At 42.3% G+C, this 17,573-nt stretch overlaps 1 pseudogene; it reads right to left on the bottom strand.

Moving 5' to 3' along the window:
* Nucleotides 1–8,169: 8,169 nt before the first annotated feature.
* LOC135968134 (52 kDa repressor of the inhibitor of the protein kinase-like) lies at nt 8,170–10,860 on the bottom strand (annotated as a pseudogene).
* Nucleotides 10,861–17,573: the final 6,713 nt, after the last annotated feature.

Raw genomic sequence — 17,573 nt, 5'->3', positions numbered from 1 at the left:
TGTGTGAATTCCTCATATATTTTGGATATTAAGCCCTTATCAGATATATGGTCTGCAAATATTTTCTTCCATTCTATAGGTTGCTTTTTCATTTTGTTGATTGTTTCCTTTGTTGGGCAAAAGTTTTTTGGTTTGATAAAATCCTATCTGTCTATCTTTGCCATTGTTAACTGTGCTTTTGGGGCATAGCCAAAAATTACTGACAAAACCAATGTCAAGGAGTTTTTTTTTCCTATATTTTCTTCTAGGAGTTTTATAATTTCAGTAGAAATGTTAGAATTCAATTAGTTAGCTCCACGTAGCTAAGTTTTCCACAATCTGAGTTCTTCTATATTTCCAATATAGCTGCTGAACAGTTTCTCATAGGCTGCTTCCTATCCAATGAAACAGTGGTTCTCAACCTTGGTTGTCCATTGGAATTACCTAGGGAATCCCCCCAGCAATTGCTTTTCCCCCTTTTTTTAACATTTTAATATATTTAATTATATATGTTTAATGTAATATAGTTAACATATTTAATTTAATAATTAAATTAATTAAATTTAATTAATTAATTTAATAATTTAATATATTTAATTATATATATATATTCAAAGCATGTAACATGATTATTTCATATATGTATATGTTGTATAATGATTATCATGGTCAAATTAATTAATGTATCCATCACCACCCATGGTGTACCTTAGATCCTCAGAACTTGTTCACTTTTTTTTTTTTGAGATGGAGTCTTGTTCCACCGCCAAAACCAACATACAAAACCAACATACAAAAATCGGTTGTGTTTCTGTATACTGACAATGAACTATCCAAAAAAGGCATCAAGAAAAATAATACCAAATTACAATAACATCAAAAAGAATAAAATACTTAAGAATACATTTAAGAAAAGAGATGAAAGATCTATACACTGAAAACTATAAAACATTGATGGAAGAAACTGAAGACACAAATAAATGGAAAGATATCCATGTCCATGGACTAGAAGAATTAATATCATTAAAGGGTCCCTACTACTCAAAGCAATCTACATATTCAATGGAATCCCTATCAAAATTCCAATGGCATTTTTCATAGAAATATTTTTTATCCTAAAATTTATATGGAACCGCAAAAGATGCCAGATAGCCAAAGCAATCTTAACAAAGAAAAATAAAGCTAAAGGCATCAAAGTCCCTGATTTCAAACTGTATTGCAAAGCTATGGTAATCAAAACAGTATGGTATTGGCATAAAAACATACACATAAGTCAATGAAACAAAATAGAAATCCCAGAAATAAGCTCACACATATATGGTCAACTAATCTCTGACAAGGGTGCCAAGAATACACAATGAAGAAAGAAAAATCTCTTTGATAAATGGTGTTGGAAAAACTGGATATCCACAGGCAAAAGAGTGAAGTTGGACTTATGTTTTATACCACATACGATAATTAACTTGAAATGGATTAGAGACTTAAATATAAGATCTGAAAACAGCGATCTTGATGTAATTGAGCTGGTTATAGGTGGGCACTGGGATTTTTAAAGGCTCTTGGTGATTTTAACATGAATTCAGAGCTGAGAAGCACTACATTAGAAGTTTATTAATTCTCCCTATAGCATTCACTGCTTTCCCCATTAATATTACTCTTCTCTTCTTTGCTTGTCTAACCCCTACCCTCTTTGAGATCCAACTCAAAGTGACCAAAAGGATAGGTCACAGATCTCAACTCAAGTGTCATATAGTGATCCAAACTCATAGATCTAACTCAAAGAATACTATGGGATCTTTCTTTACCACCCAATGCCAATACGTTCCCATAGCATATACCTTGTTTGTATTTATTTGGCTCTTAGCATATACTTATTTTACTTCTGTGTGTTCTTCCTGACTCTTCAAAAGTTTGAAGGTGTAGAAGGGAAAGGACTGTTATTTTACAGCTTTTTAAAAATCCCTAGAACCTAACACAATACCTTTCACACTATGTGCCATTTTTGTGTTTTACGGGAGGTGATGATGGTAACGATGATGATGATGGTGATGATGATATAGCAGATGCCCGTTCAGTGCTGTGACCTAGCCTCTTAAATTTCCTTATTTCTCTTTTTTTTTTTTTCTTTTTTTTGAGACGGAGTCTCGTTCTGTCTCCAGGCTGGAGTGCAATGGCACAATCTCCGCTCACAGGATCCTGTGTTTCCCAGGTTCAAGCGATTCTCCTGCCTCGGCCTCCAGAGTAGCTAGGATTACAGGCATGTGCCACCATGCCCAGCTAATTTTTGTGTTTTTAGTAGAGACAGGGTTTCACCGAGTTCGCCAGGATGGTCTTGATCTCTTGACCTCATGATCCGCCTGCCTCGACCTCCCAAAGTGCTGGGATTACAGGTGTGAACCACCACGCCTGGCCAAATTTCCTTATTTCTTAATGGGGCTGCCCTGAGGCAACTGGAACAGACTTTACTTTTTTTTTTTTTTCTTTTTTTTTTTGAGACAGAGTCTTGCTCAGTGGCCCAGGCTGAAGTGCACTGGTGCAATCTCCATTCACTGCAACCTCCGTTTCCTGGGTTCAATGGATTCTCCTGCCTCAGCCTCCTGAGTAGCTGGGACTACAGGCATGCGCCACCATATCCAGCTAATTTGTGTATTTTTAGTAGAGATGGGGTTTCATCATGTTTGCCAGGCGGGTCTCAAACTCTGATCTCAAGTGATCCACCTGCCTCAGCCTCCCAAAGTGCTAGGATTTCAGGCTTGGGCCACCGTGTCCAACCCAGACTCTACTTTTTACAGACAAAGCTGACGTGTTTGGGAATTCAGCCACTCCCGCCTTAACTCAATGACTCTGAGTACCCCAATTCTCCTGGCCCCCGGTTGGGACAACACTGGGGTGACCTGCACTGTCTCCTGTGTCGCCTCTGAGTTTGAGTCAGTTTAGATTATACCTCATTTAGGCTCATTTCCTTCTCAGTTCCATTCCCCACTCCCTTGCTGGTTTTCCTGGGAACACTTCCTAAATAAATCATTTTTAAATAAATTATTGTCGAAGGTTCTGCCTAAAGGGGGAGTGGGGACAGGTAGGCAACCTAAGACAGATAATAGTAATATAATAAGAGTACTAGTAATAGTGATTATTATTTTATTGAATATTTTCTATGTGCAAGGCATTAACTAATTTAATCCTCAGAATTCAATAGGTACTACAGTTATCCTCATTTTACACATGGGGAAACTGAGGCTTATAGAGGTTAAGTAATTTGCTGAAGGTCACACAGATAATAAAAGAACAGCTGAGAAAAGGAAAAGGAAAAACAAGGACAGTAGAAGCTCAAATCAAATAAAAAATTAATAAATGTCAACAAATGACCACTTTAATAAGCTTTATGGGCTGGTTAGAAACTAAACCATCATGTGTACTTTTTTTGACAAAATAACTTTTGAGTTCCAATAAACAATTTACAAACATTTGAAACACAACAGCTTGTAGTTTAGAAACTTCATTTCTAGTTTACCACCAGAAAATCTTCTTCTACTTGCCTCCCTCTTCCTCACTCCTCCCTTAATACTTTCTTAATAGTATGTACCCCTGATCCCAGGAAGTAAAACCTATATTTGGACAATTAATAATTTAGATCTAGGCTGGGCATGGTGGCTCATGCCTGTAATCCCAGCACTTTGGGAGGCCGAGGCAGGCAGATCACTTGAGGTCAGGAGTTTGAGACCAGCCTGGCCAACATGGTGAAACCCTGTCTCTACTAAAAGTACAAAAATTAGCCAGGTGTGGTGGCACATGCCTGTAATCCCAGCTACTTGGGAGGCTGAGGCAGGAGAATCACTTCAGTCTGGGAGGTGGAGGTTGCAGTGAGCCGACATCGTGCCACTGCACTCCAGCCTGGGTGACAGAGCAAGACTCTGTCTCAAAACAAAACAATAGATCTAGTACATATTAAATGTGTATATTTAGGCTAGCCTGGAAACTACCATGCATGCTTTGTCTCTAGAATAGGCATTCTGAATTACAAACAATGCATTTTGGAATGAATTTACAAAATGTACTATTCATAAATTGAGAATGTTTACATAATACCATTACTTTAATAACATTATAAACTCATACATCGTTTTAAATTTTATGTTTGAATTTTACAGTAGTCTGATCTACTTATATGTATAGTGACCCAAAGGGAGGGGGAAAAACGTAGATCAAAATATCTTTATTATTCAAATCATTTGTCTCCCTCTCAGAAATTTAGTAATGCAGCAGCTTTTCCATTTATAATTTGTGGGATCTTGTGCAAGTTATATAACCTCACTTGGCTTTAGTTTTCGTATTTGTTAACTAGGAATATTGCCAAGATTGTAGGATTGTTGTACAGGTTAGAGAGATTGTATTTAAAGGGTTCAGTGCAGGGCCTGGCATATAGCGGACATTCAGCAAATTGTATCTAATAATAATGATAGTAATTCTTCCCTGGCCAGTCTAGCCTAATGCCTTTGAAGTCTGTGACTTCTCTTGAAATAAACAATAAGCATTAATAAAAAATGACACAGATGAATGGCAGTTACAAACTGAGCTTTCCGAACTATGCTTCATGCCTTGTTTTTTGTTCTTTTTCTCTTTATTCTCACACATGCCAAACCTGTGCTTCCAGCTTTACGTTCTTGCATCCTATTCTCCCCATTCCTAGCCAGTTCAGTTGCATCTCTTCCAGATACACTATGTTTCATATTTAATTTTTTTTTAAAGATAGGGTCTTGCTGTGTCACCAGGGCTGGAGTGTAGTGGCACGATCTCAGCTCACTGCAACCTCCACCTCACACGTTCAAGCAATTCTCCTGCCTCAGCCTCCCAAGTAACTGGGACTACAGGCACACGCCACCACACCTGGCTAATTTTTGTATCTTTAGTAGGGACAGGGTTTCACCATGTTGGCCAGGGTGGTCTCAAACTCCTGACATCATGTGATCCACTCGCCTTGCCTACCAAAGTGCTGGGATTACAGGCATGAGCTACCGTGGCCCAGCGTTTTTTTGTTTTGTTTTGTTTTGTTTTTTTTGCTTTTGAGATGGAGACTTGCTGTGTCGCCCAGGCTGCAGTGCGGTGGCACAGTCTTGGCTCACTGCAACTTCCATCTCTTGGGTTCAAGCAATTCTCCTGCCTCAGCCTCCCAAGTAGCTGGGACTACAGGCACGCGCCACCATACCTGGCAAATTTTTGGATTTTTAGTAGAGACAGGGTTTCACCATGTTGGCCAGAGTGGTCTCAAACTCCTGACCTCAAGTGATCCTCCCGCCTCGGCCTCCCAAAGTGCTGGGATTACTGGTGTGAGCCACTGCGCCCAGCCTATCTTTCATATTTTAAAAGATGGTTTAACAAGGCACATGTGCACTACTTGCACAGGAGGTATTCCTATTCCCACCTGCCCTCCGCTCCATGCCTACTCCATTAGACAGATGGCTATCCCATGATACTTGCTGAGTTCCTTTTGTATACTGTGCCTCACTGGCTATTATGCAATAGCTAGTATGGTGGCTGGAACATGATGGGTCCTTATAAATGTTTATTCTGTTTTCACTAACATTGACCTTCATATGAAATTGTACATCCCTGTTCTAATATCTCTTTTAGTAAAGCAGATATGCTTTAATCTTAAACTCTTGTGCCAGGGCTATGTTTTATAAGTCTAAGTATAATATGGTAACTTTTCTAAAAAGAAAATTTGTATTTTATTTACAGTGAAATAAACAATACAAGATTGATTTTCTTCACTGAAAATAATAGCAATATTTTCTGCATTATTTCTAGGTAAACCACCAAATACTTATTTTTTGTAGATTTTTCAGGTTTTGCTTATAAATCAAGATGAGGGCTGGGCACGGTGGCTCACGACTATAATCCCAACATTTTGGGAGGCTGAGGCAGAAGGATTGCTTGACCCCAGGAGTTTGAGATCATCCTGGGCAACATAGTGAGACCCCATTTCTAAAAAAAAAAAAAAAAAATTATCCAGTCACGGCGGCATATGCCTGTTATCTCAGCTACTTGGAAGGCTGTGGAGGGAGGGTCACTTGAGCCACAAGGTCAAGGCTGCAGTAAGCTTCGATCACGTCACTACACTTCAGTCTGGGTAATAGAGCAAGGCCCTATCTCTCAAAAGAGAAAAAAGAAATCAAGACAAGGCTGTAGATATACTCATTGAAAAAGACAGAAGACAACAGACAGGTCAGTTGTCAGTATCCATGGCCTCTCATTCTGTCTTGACCATGAAACAGAAGTGTTGAACATGCACCTGATAAAAAGCTTATGAAGATATAGCCTCAACAAAGGAATGCAGACATCAGCAACCAAATGTGAACAACACTGGTGGGCTCTTCCATTCAAACTTTCACTATAACTTGTTCCTTCACATTCATTTCGTAAAAACAAAATCTACACTGAAATTCTTGTTTGGCAAACCCACATGTTTCTGTCTGGTAATTCCCTTTACTGTTATTGATTTTTTTAGATATATTCTTAAAATCAATATAATTATTGATTTTTAGATATATTCTTAAAACTCCTTCAATGCCATCCCCATTAAGCTACCAATGACTTTCTTCACAAAATTGGAAAAACTACTTTAAAGTTCATATGGAACCAAAAAAGAGCCCGCATTGCCAAGACAGTCCTAAGCCAAAAGAACAAAGCTGGAGGCATCACGTTACCTGACTTCAAAGTATACTACAAGGCTACAGTAACCAAAACAGTATGGTACTGGTACCAAAACAGAGATATAGACCAATGGAACAGAACAGAACCCTCAGAAATAACCACATCTACAACCATCTGGTCTTTGACAAACCTGACAAAAACAAGAAATGGGGAAAGGATTCCCTATTTAATAAATGGTGCTGGGAAAACTGGCTAGCCATAAGTAGAAAGCTGAAACTGGATCCCTTCCTTACACCTGATACAAAAATTAATTCAAGATGGATTAGAGACTCAAATGTCAGACCTAAAACCATAAAAACCCTAGAAGAAAACCTAGGCAATACCATTCAGGACATAGGCATGGGCAAGGACTTCATGTCTAAAACACCAAAAGCAATGGCAACAAAAGCCAAAATTGACAAATGGGATCTAATTAAACTAAACAGCTTCTATTTGCAAAGCAAAATAAACTACCATCAGACTAAACAGGCAACCTACAGAATGGGAGATAATTTTTGTAATCTACTCATCTGAAAAAGGGCTAATATCCAGAACCTACAAAGAATTCAAACAAATTTACAAGAAAAAAATAACCCCATCAAAAAGTGGGCAAAGGATATGGACACTTCTCAAAAGAAGACATTTATGCAGCCAACAGACACATGAAAAAATGCTCATCATCACTAACCATCAGAGAAATGCAAATCAAAACTGCAATGAGATACCATCTCACACCAGTTAGAGTGGTGATCATTAAAAAGTCAGGAAACAACAGGTACTAGAGGATGTGGAGAAATAGGAACACTTTTACACTGTTGGTGGGACTGTAAACTAGTTCAACCATTGTGGAAGACAGTGTGGCGATTCCTCAAGGATCTAGAACTAGAAATACCATTTGACCCAGCCATCCCATTACTGGGGATGTACCCAAAGGATTATAAATCATGCTGCTATAAAGACACACACACATGTATGTTTATTGTGGCACTATTCACAATAGCAAAGACTTGGAACCAACCCAAATGTCCATCAACGATAGACTGGATTAAGAAAATGTGGCACATATACATCTTGGAATACTATGCAGCCATACAAAAGGATGAGTTCATGTCCTTTGTAGGGACATGGATGAAGCTGGAAACCATCAATCTCAGCAAACTATCGCAAGAACAGAAAACCAAACACCGCAAGTTCTCACTCATAGGTGGGAATTGAACAATGAGAACACTTGGACACAGGAAGGGGAACATCACACACTGGGGCCTGTTGTGGGGTCGGGGGAGGGGGGAGGGATAGCATTAGGAGACATATCTAATGTAAATGACGAGTTAATGGGTGCAGCACACCAACATGGCACATGTATACATATGTAACAAACCTGCACGTTGTGCACATGTACCCTAGAACATAAAGTTTAAAAAACAAAACAAACAAACAAAAAAACTCCTACTAGTCACAGATCAATCATGAGCTTCATTGTAACATTTTATAAAATTTATTTCTTCCTCCCACATCTCTTCAACATTTATTTCTTGGAAGAATTGATAGCTCAATACTCGACAATAAATGTCATATCTAAAATGACAATTAAAACAATTCAAGAATGCTACTAGTAGAGCTCATGTAGAGCGAAACCTGGAAACTTCAGGGTCACTTTCTGGAAGAACAGATAGGTCCCCAAAACAGGAGAGTTCAAACAGAGCCCATTCAAATCGGCAGATTTATCAACAGCTAAAGTATTCAATGGGAGGCCTGTAGACAAAGATACTCAGTGATTAAGTGGCCTACATACACCTTACAGGTTTTCTTTCAAATATCAACTATAAGAGAAGCCCTGTTTTTAAAGTCTCTTGGGTATTTTAACTAGTTTCTGAATTACCTGTAGGAAGCGCTGACTTAGTTGTATAGAGTTGCTGTATGTGTTTACCATTAAATCCAGATGATGTTTTATATCAAAATTTATGTTATGCAAAGCCAAGTCACTCAATCTTTAGTCAGTCAATGTGTTCGTCAAATATACTTTGAAATGCTTTTGTCCACTTTTATAGCACTCATTCTCAACCTTCATCACAGGAAGAATACATGAGACCTTCATCGACATGTGCACATTAATGCCTACACATCTGCCTGCTTCATAAATGTTGATGGAAGCTTTATATCTTTTGCTCTGTGTTTCCTTTTGACTCTGCAACAATGAAGCTCAGCTGAGAGCATGTCGGGATCTGGTAAGTCACTTCTGTACATGGCGTTCCTCTGACATACTGAGTTTGAGTTATCCCATGACTGAGAGTACCAGAGATATGCATTTAAGAGCTCTGAGGTGCTGTTCTGAGAATATATCTTTCAGCTCCTGAAGAACGTGTTGCACTGTTGGAGCACTTTGGGTTTCTTTACAGTAACTCTGAAGTTAGTTGAGATTCCAAGTTGCCTTGCTGAGCTCTGTGGAATTTCCCAGAGAGTTTCATTTGAATATCAAGTTTGGTTGCCAAATTTGTGGCTTCCTCAAACCAAAACTCGTGATGAATTCAATATTTTCCATCACTTTATTGAGTGCATGCAGTACAGCAGTCAAGCTATTGGCTGCAAAGAAGAAATCAGAGGTTTGCCCCCGGAAATTTTCCCCAGAGGCTCTTGTAAAAGATAGGACATTTTAAAGAACAACAATGATGGCAGTGAAATCAAAATCTGCTACTGTACTACAGAGTACAAATGCTTGGCCAGCTATACAGTTATTCCATCTAGTATTTAGGTCACTATTTATACCATCTAAAACAAGTGCCTATAGGAGGTCCGCTACAGTTCAAAAGCATCATGCCTGCCTGTCCACAAAGAATGGCACATTTCCTTCAGTCCTTTACCCTTTTCTTCACTGTTCTGAAAAAGAACAGAAATTACATTGCCAAGCTCTAAAAGTAGTTGCAGCCAACGATGGAAAAAAGAACAAGCTTCCTCAACTGTTCCTATAACAATTGTTATAGGAAAAGTTATAGCATTTGTTCCTCAACTGCTCCCATAACAGGCACTGATTTTGCCCCCCACATATTTAAGGCACAGGAAGAGCAGAGTATGTAGATAGCATCTAGAAGCAAACAACTTCCATTTTAGAAGAAAATCCACCGGACAGAATGTAAATCTGGCCATGACAATATTCCATATTTAGTTCCCACTTCTAACTTTCAGAGTGAAATTTCGCAGCCAAAATTTCTGCATCTGTCTCATAAGGTAGGAAGCCCACAGATTCCACTCCCAGGTCATGAGATTCATCAACAAACCTCACCAACACTGTAGGTGCTCTTCTCCGGCTATGTCAGTGATAATGGAAAAGAAGCGTGAGTCGCTCACGTCCCTGAGGGTTTCTTCCCAAATGCAGCTCTCACAGATCTCTAGCAGCCTCTAAAATCTCACAGACTCTAGCATCTAATTCGGTTGTATTTTAGGAAAAAAAAAAAAAAAAAAGTGCTCGTGGTTGTCATCTCAAAACACTTTCTCAAGACCTCCTCACCAGAATTTATCTGTACTCCAGCAGTGTTTCGATGTTATCAAGAGTAAAGAGACCTTCTGGCATTTCATCAGCCTCATGTCTCTCCAGAGATATATTTTGTTTTTCCATCAAAATCAAAATTTCCAGTAGAGATTTTAGGGGCTCTTTATTTTCTTTCTCTCTAGGGGTTAGAGGCAAAGTGTCCACACTCTTCCCTTGGCTGGCTTCTTCCACACTGGGCTTCTGAACACTGCTGTTGTTAGTATCTTTATGTTTTCATTCCCGTTCAGAAGTTTCATCAACTTTTTTCTGTTTCAGTGTTCTAATTTCATCTTTCCTCAATTATTTTATTCATTTTTTGTGTCTACTATGTGGATGTTCAAATGACTGGTAAGATCAAATATTGGGTCGGGCACGGTGGCTCGCACCTGTAATCCCAGCACTTTGGGAGACCGAGGTGAGCGGATCTTGAGGTCAGGAGCTCAAGACCAGCCTGACCAACATGGTGAAACCTCGTCTCTACTAAAAATACAAAAATTAGCTGGGGGTGGTGGCACACTCCTGTAATCCCAGCTACTTAGGAGGCTGAGGCAGGAGAATTGCTTGAACCCCGGAGGTGGAGGTTGCAGTGAGCCGAGATTGTGCCACTGTACTCCAGCCTGAGTGATAGAGCAAGACTCTGTCTCAAAAAAAAAAAAAAAAAAAAAAAAAAAAAAAAAGATCAAATATTGCTGGGATTGCATTATCTTGAAGATTTTCTATTAGGACTAGCTCTACAGATGGTAGAGGACTCAGAAGAGGTTGGCACCTAATTGAGAATGTGTATTTAATTAATTAGATGTTTTATCTTATAGGTCTGCTCTCTGACATTTCTCCACCTACTTTGTGCATCTAGATGGATCCTGTGGGAACCTGAAGAAGACCAAGTTGGACCATGTGCTCTTTTGCATACAGGTGGGGACACCACAGAAGATCTGCGCTGTGGCCCCACACTGCCTCAGGAGGCAGTAAGGCCAGCTCTGCAGGGTTTGTGCACCAACAGAGAAGCTAAAACTAGTCTGGTAACTTTTTTTTTTTTTTAAATAAATAGAGATGGGGGGTCTCACTATGTTGCCCAGGCTGGTCTCGAACTTCTGGGCTGAAGTGATCCTCCTGCCTCAGCCTCCCAAAGTACTGGGATTGCAGCTGTGAGCCACTGTGCCTGGCCCTGGTTTGGTAACTTTATTATTTTTATTTATTTTTTTTTTTTGAGACGGAGTTTTGTTCTTGTTGCCCAGGCTGGAGTGTAGTGGCGCAGTCTTGGCTCACTGCAATCTCTGCCTACCGAGTTCAAGCAGTTCTCCTGCCTCAGCTTCCCAAGTAGCTGGGATTATAGGCGCCCACCACCATGCCTGGCTACGGCTAATTTTTTGTATTTTTAGTAGAGACAGGGTTTCACCATGTTGGTCAGGCTGGTCTTGAACTCCTAGCCTCAGGTGAGCCTCCCACCTTGGTCTCCCAAAGTGCTGGGATTACAGGCGTGTGCCACACTGTCCGGCCCCTAGTTTGGTAACTTTTGACCTCCATTTAATGTACACAAGGCAGAGATAATTACTTTTGAAAACTGAAAGCCAGGAAAGTTGAGTGTCTGGGATCTTACCTGAAGCTATTTGAGATCACAGGAGTGTTCTCTGCGGGTTATACTCCCAGGGATATTTGTGATCACTAATGTGAAAAATTCGCTCAGGTCAATTGTATTTATAAATGTGACTTAATATTAAATGTCAGCTGATGACATAATGAGGGAAAAAAATGCACTTATCTCTCTACCTTTTACAATCACTCATTCATTTGTTCCATATTTATTATCTGCCTACTACAGATACTGAGGCAGGCCCTGGAACTATCTAGAGAAGTAAGAAGAAAAATCAACCACCATGGACATCATAGTCTAGTCCAGTGGTTCTCAATCTCAACTGCATATTAGAATAATCTGGGAGCTTTTTTAAAAAAAATCACCGATGGCCGGGCGCAGTGGCTTATGCCTGTAATCCCAGCACTTTGAGAGGCTGAGGCAGGTGGATCACCTAAGGTCAAGAGTTCGAGAACAACCTGGGCAACACGGTGAAACCCCGTCTCTACTAAAAATACAAAAATTAACCGGCAGGCGCCTGTAATTCCAGCTACTTGGGAGGCTGAGGTAGGAGAATCGCTTGAACCTGGGAGGTGGAGGTTGCAGTGAGCCAAGATCACACCATTGCACCCCAGCCTTGGCAACAAAAGCAAAACCCCATCTCAAAAAATATATGAAAAATTTAAAATCACTGATGCCCAGGCCCCATAACCAACCAATCAATTCTGCATGTTTTGGGAATCAGACCCAGCATCAGCAGTTTTAATAGCTCCTTAGAGGATCCCAATATGTAGCCAACATTGAAAACCACTGGGCTAGTAGATATTGAAGGGTTTAGGGTAGGGCTGCAAATATAATACGATCACCTGGGAAGTTAAAAGTGTATATGTGTGTGTGCATGTGTGGGTATGTATGTATCCTTTCCTGTCCCTCCCCTCACCCTAAGGCATGCTGAGATCCTTAGAGAAGGGAGTACCATATGTATTTTGGAAAATTCCTTTCCTTAAACAAGTAGAAAGGAAATGATAATACCATCTGATAAGTGAAAGACACAGGTTACTGCAGGTTACTGTAAGATCACATAGACAGAAATCCTAGCCAGTACCGAGGGGGTCAGTGAATCTTATCCAAAAGGAGCTATAAGAGCAATGACTCCTAAAAGAGTTAGCCAGGCAAAGGGAGATAGGGTTGGTTTTTCCAAATAAAAGGCCTAAGCTCTGGCTAGTCTTTGGCAAATTCTTATTCAGCTCTTTCCCCTTCCCTGTTCTTCTTCCCTCCCTACTGAGACGTCTCTCCTGAAGAGTACTTCATCTTAAACCACTGACTCAGGCTTTGTTTCCAGAGAGTCCCACCTGCGAGAGTTGGTGCCAGAGGAGTTCCAGGAAGCAGGACAGACTTCTGGAGTTGGATCATCTACTAGACAATGGATCATGAGGACCTTGGTGGAGTATCGTCAGTTCTCAGCATACCTGCCCAGGCTGCCTTTCACCTGTGGTGGGCTGGAATATGATGCGGGTGAAAGGGAATGCAGTGGCTGGTGCTGTCCCTGGCATTGTGGAGATATTGGAAAATAGTAATTGAAGGGACCGTAGAATTGGATGGCTGCTGCTGGTCACCAATGATGTGCTTAAGAGAGAAAATGGCAGGCTCAAGTCAGCTAATCATGAATGAAAAGGGCAGTGTGAGAGACAGAGGGCCTGCTAGACAGCATTGCAAGAGACTCTCGTCACCTGCAGCTGGAGGACAGCCCAACCTTTTTCTGCAACAAAGGACTACAGTGAAGGCTTAATGTTCAGTCAAAGCAGATCTCCTTCGTTAAAGGCAGAGCCCTGCAAGGGTAGGGTGGGACTCTGAGCTGTGGAATAAGGCTATATCTCATTGCTGGGTAGACAGACGCAGCCTTTGCCCCCAGATTCCACAAACCAAGGTGCCTGCAGAAGTGACCCACTCCCACGGCTAAAAGATAGTGCCCTCCCTTCCTTGCTATGCAGAAGTTTCAGATGAAACAGACCCTTATAGGACAAAGGTTTCCTGCCTTCCACCTTTCACTTTTGGACATCAGACCAAAACTAGGGTCACACTTCATCATGACTCAATTGGGGTAATTAATGTTTGCTGTGCTGAGTGAAAAGGGGCTACAGGCCAAAGCGTTACCGGACATGGATAATGTATACCAGCAAAACAGGGAGAATGGGAGGGGACCATGAGGTGCTGGACCAAGGGGCATAGAATATCAAGCAGGGGAAGGGAGAAATTGTGTGGGGTATGGGGCCTACAAGACAGGATTTGATTCGCTGGAAGTTACCATCACAGAGAACATGAGGGTAAATAATAATGATAATCATAGTAATTCACTGGGAATTGCCTCCGGGATGGTTCTATTATGCTGCTGGATGACTCTTGGAAGCTTGGGGGAAAAGCGGTGTACATTCAATGACGTGGAGAGGCCAGAACTGCCATGGCAGGCTGTGGAGGAAGAGGACAAAAGGCTCAGGGAAGTGGGCATGCTGGAACAGATCTACCGTCTAACACCAGGAAGTCCACCAGTGATTACTTTCCTTGGGAGGTTCCGAGGAAACTAATGGAGTAAGAAACTCACCGGTGAAAGGGATACCGACATCATTGCGAAGCTGCCCTCTGCAGCTGAGGCTGATGATAAGCGATGCTGTTATGGAGCTAGACTTCCTGGTAGCAAAGGAGATTAGAGTGTTCCAGAATAGCAGAGGCCAGGTGACAGCACTTAGCCATCAGAAGCACTTAACCATTAAAACCACTTAATTACTGTAATGGGCAGCCAGGTCAGGATGTCAGCCAGGGGGACTGACCTTTGGGGACCTATGGAAAGGACTAATCGAATATGGTGTTCCTAGGAACAAGAAAGATAGGTAGAATAGTGCAACAGAAAAAAATAGTGCTAAAGGCATATAAATAGAAGATAACCTGCAATTAATAACAGGCTACCAGAAGGCTGAGGTCGGGCACCCCAATGGAAAGTCATGATCTCTTGTCCCGTTTCCAGACCTGAGCCATTTCTCAGACTCTGAACCAATTGACTGAAAGAGAGGCTGCTTTAATACGAGGAAGGCCTGATTGACAGGTGATAACTGAAGGTCTGGCCCAGGTCCATCTAAAACAGGTTCACTGAGTCTGTGGACTCCACCAGTGGTTATTTCTCTGGTTCCCTCATGGAGAACGGAAATACCTAGCACTTCGCAGGATCCTCACATTGGTTCCCTGAGCTGTGAAACTAGAGGTATTTTAGTAGGAACTCCAACAGTAGTCCTTGAAACAGACCCTCTCACACTAAGAAGAGTATTGCAGGTCCCGAGAATGGCAGACATTAGCACCATCCCGAAAGACTTCAAGAATGCAGAGATGGTGCTCTTTGTCATAACCCTATTTAATTAACCAGTCTGACCTCAGAAACACTGGTTAGATCACAGTGTACTACAGTGGACTACCAAGAACTTAGCCAAATATTGGCCCTATTGCAGCTGGTTTGTAAGATCTGGTATCTTGACTAGAGCATATTACTACAGCCTTGGTACATGTATGCATTAGGTTGGTGCAGAAGTAATTGCAGTTTTTGCCATTACTTTTACTTTTGCACTATCCTAAGAGCTATCGTTCTGTAAATGTGTTCTTTTCTATATGCACCAGGAAGAAAGATTCGAAGCAGTTTTTTGCTACATGGCATTGACGTGATATTCTCTTGCCAGGGCAATGTTAATATCCTGCTTTCTGTCGTATAATGTAGTCCAAAGGGACTTGGACAACCTGGGCATCCTGCAGAACACAGCACTGGTCTCCGATATTGATGAAACCATGTTAATTAGATGTTAGAAGCAAGAAATGGCAAGTACTCCATATGCCTTGGTAAGAAATATGTTCTCCACATGCAGTCCCTGCTCCCTGCTCCGCCCACGAAGAACATGAACCTGGGCGTCGGATCCCTGCACTCCCAGGGCAGCGTCAGCAGCACCATCAACACAAGCCTGCTGCCCTCCTCCCTCACGCAGGGCCTGATCGGCAGCGGTCTGAGCCACGTGTCCATGCAGCAGACGGCGCAGAGCAAGCTGCCCACAACCTCCATGAGCATCACAGGGCCCGGCTACAGCCCCACGCGACCCACCGTGCAGGGCGTCCCCATGCAGGGGCAAGGCACCATCGGCAACTATGTGTCTCAGACCAAAATCAGCATGTAGTCCAACCCAGATACCTCCTCTGCCTCCGCCCAACCCCAGGGAGCCTGGGCCTGCCTCCAAGACCGGTGAAACATGTGGCTGCTGGACGTGTGGCTGCTGGACGTGTGGTGCCCCCCTCCACAGGGAGCTGCCCTTCTGCTAGGTGCTGGTGGGGAGGGTGGGGGTGAATCCCTGCTGGCCGCCTCCCCTGAGAGCTTCCGGAGGGACGGGCGCCCCTGGGTACATAGCAACTCCTCTTGTTCACCTGCTTTGAGGGGGCTGGGCTGTTTCCCATGGAGTCTCAGGGAAGGCCCCTAGGAGGCGGGGGTCCCTGGCCCTGGGTCTGGACAGATAGCACTGGGCTAACAGAGGTGGGGTAGAGTCGTTTCCCGAGTAGGGTAAAGCCCAGCCAGAGGCACCGCAGTGGAGAAGATGAGGGGCCACAAGCTCTGGGCCAGAGGCCCCAGCCTTTTTGCAGGGCAGTCGGACACCGAGCCCAGCCGTGCCGTGGTGGCCACGTGTGGTGTTGGGTGCTTGAGAAGCAGCAGGTCCCTGTCACGTTTCACGAGTGTTGTAGACACATGGACTTCAGAGGTTTTGTCCCAAAAAAGGGTGCAAAGTATCTCCTTAGTATTTCTTCATGATAATTGAATGTTAAAAATTTATTTTGGATATATTGCCTCAAATAAAACTAATGATTAAAATGGAAAAAAAAAATATGTTCTCCACAAGGTAGAAGATAGAAGCTAACAAGATTCAGAGACCTGCCACATCAGTGATGTTTTTAAAGATCCAGTGGTCTGGGGTATGCTGGAACATCCCCTCCAAAGTATAAGACAAGTTCTTGTAGCCTGAATTCCTACCACTAAGAAAAAGAGCAGAATACTTGGCAGGCCTCTCTGGGCTTTGGAGGCAGCATATTCACTGTAGTTGGCAATGTATTTATCAGGTGACTTGGAAAGCCGCTAGCTGTTAGTGAAGCCCAGGTGATAAAGGGCTTTATGGTAGGTACATTCTTTGGTACAAGCAGACCTGCCACTTGGACTCTGTGAGCCAGCAGATCCCATGGTACTAGGGGTGTCTGTTGTAAAGAAAGATGCCATGTGGTACTTCTGGCAAGTCCCAATAGGCAAGTCATAGCACAGACCCCAGGATCCTGGAGCAAGGCCATGCCATCTGCTGCAGAGAACTATATTCCATTTGAAAAACAGCTCTGTCATGATACCAGGCCCTGGTAGAAACTGAGCATCTGACCATGGGTCACTAAGTAACCATGAGACACAAAAGCGATCATAAGTTGGATTCTGTCAGACTCTCTGTGTCATAAGGTCAGCTGGGTGCCGCAGCAATCCTCTGTAAGGAATCCAGTAGGTCTGCAATTAGGTTCAAGCAAGTCCAGAGAGCATGAGTGAGCTGCACAAATAGGTGGCTGGGACCCCCATGTCACCTGCTACTGTTGTACCAATGCCTCTCCCTAAACTCATAGCTATGGCCTAGGGGAGTTCCCCATGAACAGTTGACAACAAAGGAAAAACTCCAAGCTTGGATCATGGATGGTCAGCTGGGTGTGGATGCAAGCTGGAAATACCTGCTGCAGCACTGCTGCCCCACTCAGGGGTGGTTGTGA

This window comes from Macaca fascicularis, chromosome 17 (assembly GCF_037993035.2).
Source record: "Macaca fascicularis isolate 582-1 chromosome 17, T2T-MFA8v1.1".
Lineage (NCBI taxonomy): Eukaryota > Metazoa > Chordata > Mammalia > Primates > Cercopithecidae > Macaca > Macaca fascicularis.
The sequence above is the reverse complement of the archived record's forward strand: the minus strand, read 5'-3'. Positions and strand labels throughout refer to the sequence as shown.